The sequence below is a fragment of the Anopheles moucheti genome, chromosome 2, assembly GCF_943734755.1.
Source record: "Anopheles moucheti chromosome 2, idAnoMoucSN_F20_07, whole genome shotgun sequence".
Classification (NCBI taxonomy): domain Eukaryota; kingdom Metazoa; phylum Arthropoda; class Insecta; order Diptera; family Culicidae; genus Anopheles; species Anopheles moucheti.
In genome coordinates, this window is record NC_069140.1 from 72,016,147 (window position 1) to 72,025,250 (window position 9,104).

The window sequence follows — 9,104 nt, forward strand, 5'->3', positions numbered from 1 at the left end:
TTCGAACTTTGCTCATCCCCCAGTAAATGCTACCACCGGGTATGGAACATCTTTCCCACTAGGAACGTTTACTCTCTCGCAACGAGTTCGTACGACCGTTCTGAACGCGGCAAGCTTCCTTCACGTAGGACCATCTACGACTGGGAAAGCGTGTACGAGTGTTGTGTGCTTGTGGGATGAATGTTTGTGGACAGCTTTTCCGGCCCATGCGCACTCCGACTCACTCTCTGTTTTCACCGATAACAGTTGACATACGCCAACTGCTGCATGTGCAGTGAATGGGAAAAAATAACATCAAAAACGGCAACCGAACCGAACGAAATGATGTCTCTCGTGTTGAGTTTTCACCATCCCACCAACACCAGAAAATGCTGGCGGAGCAATCACGGCGCACTGTTCGGACTGGTGTTACAGGTTGTTTGTGTTACGATTTATGAATGGATTTACAGTCGTCCTCATTGAATGGGAAAAGCTCCCGTTTGATTCTGTTCTAAGCTGGAGAGCTGCAGCGTGTTTTGGAATGGCAGCGGGCAAAGTCTTTCACAGTTGCAGTGTGTCTGAAATCGATTCTCGGACACGGGACACGTGGATCGTGCGAGGGCCGATGCACGAAGCTGGTGATGAAAAATGAAAATCTTCTGAACTGCAGTGATCCGAAACGAAATCGGTATTTATCAATTACTCATGCGATCAGGCAACACTCAAGGTCAGGCATGTACGACGACGACGACATAGCGATGATTGGGTGGATAAAAAAGTTTCCGATGAAAAGGTAACCAGGTCATCGTTGTGATCGTGTTGGTGAGTAATGAAATATATCAACTATTGGAGCATAAAAGTTTCCTTCGGGGATATCTGCTGTAGTATTTATTTATATCGCTTGATCTAATCTTGGGTTGTTGCCAAATACAATGAAAATAAATATCGATCGGTAGGAGTGTTAGGCCACGATAGCACGGTACAAATGAAATATTGCCAAACTTAATTAAACCATTCCATCCCAGGGGTACCAAATCCTTATCCAAATGTTTTGAAACTTTGTAGTCCTTCTAGAAATGACCCAAAACGAGAAGCTAGAACATAATTTCAAGATATCTGAAGAACAATAATTCAATGTTTCCTATAAAAATATTTTACTTTATTTTGGCTTTTTTCGAATTTTGTTTACAAATTTATTGTATAGCTTATTTGTAATTATTTTATCACCAATTGCCTCAACTTGAAATAAGTTTGATTACAAAATTTTGCAAATTTGGATGAACATTTTTTTTGACTAAATTTTTCCCGAACGTTAGACACCACAAAACACTATATTAAAAGCCAAAATTAACTCACGAAGTGTTCCTGGCACTAACATTTGATACTATTAAAAGATGATTTAATTTTTTTATTTTTACCAAAGCTTTTGGAGAGTTGTTTCTTTTTGTATTTTCTTAATATGTGATGTTTATTTCCTTTAGTCGCATTCTTATTTCATGACAAACAATGATATTCCTATATACAATGATATATACGAAAACCTCCAAGACAGCTATTTCGAGTTCATTTATGCAATCATCTTGAATTTTGTTGAAGTAGAATTGTGGAAGAAGTGACTTTGTAAGTAATACAATGTTCTTCACAATGAAGCAATATTTCATTGGGAAAATGATGTGAATGTATGCATTCGCTTTATATAAACGATATTTATATACAACATCAAACTTTGGAAGGAATTGAGCAGTCATTAAAAAAAGCAACATTGCCAAGCTTTTGCAAGTCTTATTCCTAACTCTTTCTCACTGCGATTTGTTGTACTTTGAAAATGAGCAAGCGTTACATAAACCACACAAAAACTCAAAAAATCTGAGCCTGAAATAAATGTTAAGGTGATGGTTAATAGCTCCAATATACGGTGTTTTACTCCTAAGGCAATTAGGCTTCTTTTGGGTTGTAAGAGAAGAGAATCTTCATAGAAAACCCACTTCTTGCCACAGAAGCCCGCTTGTATGCAGGAACCACCACAGTCAGGGAAGTGTCCGATTCGCCGAAGCGCCTACGGACTAACAATTCTTCAAGCCTCAGAACTTATGCCGAAAGAAATTCGTTAAAGTACTATAGTAAAAGATAAATATTTAAATAAAATATGTACAATATTTTGCAATTTAAAAGGTGTCCCACAACAAATTGCATCACGGAAAATGACCTATTTTCTAGGTTTGTTTGAATTTTGAGTAGAAGAAGTTGGAATGTATTTTTCGCCAATGACTGTATGTCAATTTTACGATAATTATGGAAAATATGACGTTTTTTAAGTTTTTTATTCACAATGAACAGCCCGGCCGTATTTCTAAAAAAGTATGGCGTTACCTTAAAAACATTATCCCGAAAGAAGTTATGCGGACGCGTGGAAAATTGCATGAAAGCGCAAGCACTAGGTGTTGACGAAGCCTCACTGTCTCATAATGGAATTGGAGCTACTGTTGTTAATCGTTCAGGAAAAATCTGAAGTACGGATGAATGAACGTAACAGATTACCACAAGGTTTACCAAGAATTAAATGATTTGGCAAGCAATCTGATCAGATGTGGTTTGAAAAAGCGTACATTCGATAGTACGTTACTACCGAGACTATATAACGAGAAGATTTACCTCAAGGGATTTCCTAGGTAAGTCCCATCGAAAAATGCAGGGCTATTATAAAGCAAGCAATACGATAACATATTCGGAAACAAACGAAAATTAAGGAGGTAAAATTTTGAAAAAATTTAGATGAACGAAAAGTGATTTTAGGTACAGAAAAATTTGCTGACAGATGTTGTACAGAATCTGATGAGTGGTTTTAGCCTTAAGGTCCGTGAGTATATTTAAAGGTAAATCAATTAAATTTGTCAAACGCTTACTTGAAAGTTATATTATATCGTCTGAAATTTTGAAATACATCAGTATACTAGTTAATTTTTTACAGCGTTTCAACCGCGAAGCTATTTGATGCGAGATACCCTTTATCAAACTACTTAGAAAAAATCATTGATAGTTTAAATAAGTTTTTTTTATAAATAATTTGAATAATACGAAAACGATCTCAAATGTTTTATAACAAAAATAGGGTAATTAAATCGATAAATACTAAAAAGTTAAAAAGTAATCGTAATAATGGTGTTAAACGATAACAAAATAATTCTATTACAAAAAACAAAAAAACATCTTGTAATGTTTAAGACATTTTCAATAGTTAATATAAAAACAAATCTTATCTCAAACAAAAACAGCTTCCGACGAGAACATCAAAATATTTCTGTTTCTTGTGTACAATAAGAACTAGAGAAAAATAGAACATAATTGTATGTGTACTCCAACTGACGTCATACCGAAAACGCCCACCTAGAAGCTCAAGTTCACTTTCGATTCGCATTTTTCGGAGCTTAACGAGCAATTCAAAGCAAAACAGTGAAGAAGAAAAAAACACGCTTATGGTGCGAGTATTCTAATTACCACGCTCATAAACGCCATTTTGCAGCCAGGGTACTTACCATTTTCCCTGCCCAAGAACTTAAACCGATCAGCCTTGATGGAAGTTTTGAGGTTTGATGTAATTTTTTTTTTCCTTCCAAAATATACCACAACCCCCTCATCACGGTTACGGATCGGACCGTGGCAGACCACAAACAAGTCCAAAAAAAAAAGGGTAAAAGCGGAAAAGCGAACCACTTTTGGATGCAACCGTTTCATTAGGCGGTAAAATTTTCGTTTTCTGTACAGGTATGCGTTCGCGATTCGCTACATTTATTATTACGTACGGGGTAAGTTACAATTTTCGCTTTCACCGGCCACTTCCCTTTTTTTTTCGTTGTTTTGGTGTAGAGCATCTTTAAGAACAATTAGCCCACCGCTGGACGGATGCGACCTGCGTCCGATCGGTTTGCATATTTATGTGAATGGGTTATTTTTATGGGATTTATGGTTTGGAATTTACACCACGCTTGGCTCGGCTAGCCAATGCGAGTGCGAGAAGTGCAGGGTGCACTTTCATAATGTGCTCACATTATCGTAGACACGCGGTAAAGGATGGAATTTTGTTCGCTTTTTTCTTGTGTGGCCAGGCAAAGCGATACATCAATACCGACACATTGCACAATAGTGCATAACAACAAAACCGTACCGCATAACAGCGCACCATGCGCCGGATGCCCACGATCCGATTTCGCAAATGTTGTACAAAATTATGGAATAACCGAAATAGGAGATGCTTATGTAGGGGGCGATGTATGCACCAACAAATAGGCAAGATTAATTTCACCACCCGGCCATAAACACCCTTGTGGGGAAAACGAACGCATCCGCCCCGAAAGGGTGTGGTAGCTGTTGTAAAAGACTGTGCAAAAATGAAAAGAAAAGTGTGCGATGCTATAAAGCACATAATAATCGCAAAAATTCATTGACCGCGTACAATTTCGAGGCAGCGAGGCAAATGTCTTCCTTTTGTCCATTGGAAGGAAAATAGGGAGGCGGGTCGAACAATGCACTTTTGCAAGGCTGCTTTGCATAATTTCGAGCCAAAAATATGCATCACGATGCACTGAACCGCTCTGATGAGACTGCGGGTGAGTGACAGTTTGATTGATATGAAGCTTAATTCGCACGACAAAACTCCACCGCTGTAAGAAGGCACCAGCGCGCACAGAACCATTTGCGACCAATAAATTTTCTTCCCTTAAAAAAAAACTGTTTCTTTTTGGCCCATCTCTTGGGAGAATTTCTTCACCGTGTCAATCACTCCTGCCCAGTGCGAGCGTTTGTTTGTCAAGTGCGGCGTACAAGGCGAGTACAAGCGGAACACTCTTATCGCACGGTACGCACGATCATTACGTACGTTTAGCACGTTCGGGCAAAAGGGCATTAAGAGGGGTTTTTGCTCGGTCTCAGCATGGGGATGGGTGACCGCTGCGGACAGTTTATGGGTTCTGCCGGATTTAAGTGGGCGGTGTGGTGTACCGTGTGTGCCGGACCGGATTGTCAAGATGGCTTTTGGTGGTACTTCATCATCGTCAAGATTGTCGCGATTAAAGCTTCACTTACGGTGGGTGTGTTGAATGATCTTAGGGTGGGAGAAAGGGACAGATAGGTGATAAGAAAAGGCGAATGAAAAAAGCGCTTTGTTCTTTAAAACAAATTTGCTAAAGCTTAGCTAGAAAAGCTTTTTACTAAGCTTATGAAAATAATTACAAAACTATATAAATTTAAGAAACGAACTCCTCGAACGAAATGAAGGAAAGAAAGAATAATAAAATGAACTAAAACATTAAAATAAATTCGAAAACAAAAAATTGAAACAATAACACAAATCAGAAAATAAAATTAGTATTTTTTGGATTATTGTTTTATCTTTTCATTCTTTGTCACGTTTCTTTGCATTCACACTTTATTTAAATTGTATTCCATTTTTACATTTGCTTGTTTGTTTTCTGCAATATTTATTATTAAAGCCACATTGTAAACTTGTCAATTACTCCGTTGTTTTGTATGCTTTTACTACATATTTCTTCTTTCATTGTTAGTTTACAATAACGAAACAAGTATTTATTACACTTTCTACTCAATGGTGTTGGTGTAACAATATATTAATTTTGATGATTGGAGCGTCGGCCACTACAATATACGTACAACCAGATTATATAAGGTCACGTCATAAGAATGACTCCGGACGACCCAGCCCGTGAAGTCTTTTCAGGTCGTTCACATGGACAGACGAGGGGCACGGTAGTCCCAAATTGAGATGGACTGATGGTGTTGATGCGTTGGATTGGTGTTGATGGATGCATTCTTGGAAGGATTGATGGATTGGATGACGACGGTAAACTAATAAATAAATTAAATAAATTAATCTGAAGGACGAAACCGATCATCAATGGATCTAAACTGAACATGAAACTAAAATTGATCATAATGATGAATGAATAATTTTCGCTATTGGAAAACTTAACCATTCGGCAACCGCGATCCTGTAACTTTTTGTAAATAAATATTTTATTATTAATCAATTAAAAAAACCTATGGCTATGGCTAGAGTGATGCTTTCGATGGATTTACAGATGCACTCGACATTCAATTCGTTTGCTTTCGTTACCTTTTCTTACAATAAGAGTGGGTTCATATTTATGTTTGTAAAAAGCTTTGACAGACTATTTGCAATTCCTTCCTAAGAATCGTTTGGATATAAAATGGATATATTATGCATGTTCATAAGAGTATGCACACATTCAAAGTAGTCATGGTTCAAAATCTCTCTCTATTGGGCTAATGTAGTAGGGATCATGTTGCGACAAATGTAATGCAACCAACGAAAAACAAAACAATTATATTGATGAACTCAAACTAGTGCTGGAAATTGTGGAATTTTTCATCAATTTGGTTGAAAGTCGAAACAAATTCATAATGAGACTTTCCCAAGTTGTAGAACGTGTTAGATATTTAGCTGTTTATTAAATTTGCCGTGAATGGCAGGGGTTTATTGAAGTAATAAACTGAAAGCTGATTGCTAATTGAATGACAAATTTAGTATATAATATATTGAAAAACCAAGTTAAAAAAGGTAAAAATGAAATAATAAACATTATTTACAAATATAACATAAAAATAATAAGGTTTTTAGAGTATCTACCTTAAATTTATAAAAAAATAGATGTTTGACAATCAGTTCATTCATGTGAGATAATATTACCAATATTCAAATTTGTAAATAAAACTTTAATCTTCAAGACATATGCAAAAATGTGTAAAAATAACCAAAAACTCTCCACTCTACAATTTATGTGAATTAATCCCGACTATGGGCTTATTTATTGGCCGCGTACTGCACATCTTACTCCGGTCCGGTTGAAAGCCCTGGAAACAGTATGACGACAAAATAAACCACCCGCCACACACACGCACAGAAAATTCGAAAACTGTAGAACATAATTTCGTCATCCTTAGCACGAAAAAGTGGATAAGATAGCCGTGGGGTAAATTATGCGAAATGCACCATGGGATGAAGCCGCATCAAGTGGTCCTAACAACACATTTCGTGTGCTTGTTTTGAGCGAGTGCTTCACTTCAACGGGTCCGACATTGCGAAGAGGACTGGTAAGGTGCCATGGAGTGTTGTTAATGTGATGCTGCTGCCGAGGGATGGCTGGTACACCGCGATTCGGTTCGGTCGGTTCCGGTCGGTTAGCTCATGGTGTGGGGGGGGTGTGTTTGGGTTTGGGGCTGCTTCTAATGTGAATGCGTACGCCCGTGGGCACATGCAGTTGATCGTGTGCGCCGTTATCGCAATGGCCGAAACCGATGAAGAAGATGTTTATCGCCACTTAATCTTGTTCAATGGGTTTCCTTTCCATCTTCGGCTGATGCCAAGGGCAAGGGTTGTGGCCATGGAGACACGATCGGTGGTAAGGATCGAATGCAAAGTGCATTAGAGAGATGGTGAGTGGTGTTTGGTTGGGATGTAGGTTAGCATGTACCGAAGGGTTAATTTTGTAATTGAAAAGCGATGGTCATAATTTTATTAAGTGTGTAGAAAAATGTTAAATGATGTTAAAAAATGTTGTTTTAGAATAAATTAGATTTAACTGTTAAAATTTATTAACTACGAACGATAATGCTGAACACATAAGGTATAAACTCATATTCAGTTTAAAAGAGAAATGTTCAAAAGACGCAGGAAAAATATCCTGCAACGATTGCTATCATTTCCGTATTAAATAATCAATCAGTAATTTATTTAAAACCTTTGTAGTGTGCTTAAGCACACCTTACACGAATTTAAGCACGAACGAAAGAGCACTTTGTTTGAAATGTTCATTCAGTTCCTTTGCATTATTCAGGCGATCAGCGATTCAAAGGCAAACACAAAACACCAAAGCCCCCAAAAGCATCATGCTGCGTCACGCACTCGTAACAAGGGAAAATATCATTAACGCACGATGGGACCGTATAAAAGGGCAAGCATCAGGTGTCTCCCTATATTTTTTGCATCGTGCCACAAACACACGGGCTACAGCGCCATAAAATAATCACAATAAATCCCGTACAATAAGTGCTGCGCGCGGTCGCATGAAATCATCCGTGGTTGCCTTTTGCCGGACGTCGCCTAAATTATGCCAAGCGATAATTCTTCCCGGCCGTTCGTTTAATCCTAATTAAATTTTACACCAATGCTTCTTTTCAGAGATTTTGTTTGGCTTGTGAACAGAAGATCCAGTGAAATGTAGCGACAAATGCAAAAAAAAAAAACAACTATATAGCTTGCAATAAAAACATGAGCGCAAAATGCAAGCGAAATCATTACCTAACGAGAATGCAACGAAAACAGGAATGCAATGGGGCGATGTTTGGCGTTTGCCGTTGGTGTGGAGGTTTTGTCTTTTTTGTGTAAGCCCTCTTAAAGCCATTCGTGTTTCTCCCGAGGCACAGAATTTATAGAGATGTTACGCTTAGCACGGGTACTTCCCATATCCCTCCAGGCGACACATCGGCTCATCGTTTCACAGCGACTCAATTTCGCGATTCTTTTCTTCATATTTTTGTTGCTGCTTTTATGATGCTTTTTCAGCACTCTTCCTTTGGCAAATTCTGTCGAATTTCGGTTTTATCAGTGGAGTCTTTTTTTTATTTTTAATATTCTTGCATTGCAGCGATTATCATACGTGTCAAACCTTGCATGAAAGATTTGGAAATGCAGTTTTGTCAAGTTCTAAGCAGCAACAAATTCTTTTGTATCAAAAAGGAAGTCAATTAAATCCTTTTTGTGTTAGAAAATTTATATCGATATAAAATAACAAATTTGCTTGGTCTGCTTATTTGTAAAGCTCACTCATTTGAGCTGAGCTGAGTAAGAATCTGAGACAAAAATGTTGTTTACTAGACTTGTTTTTAATATAGTCACTCTTCGTTGCGAGAGAGCGAAGAAAATGAGATTCAATTTGTGCTACAACATATTGTGGTCGTCATACTCGAGTCTAACGAAGAATTATAATTAAAAAATAGACGAAAAAATGAAGAAAGACGAAATTATCGCAAAATGAAAGCAAGTTAAACAAAAAGACCGATATGGCAGAGCATACGAGTACAGTCTTTTCCCG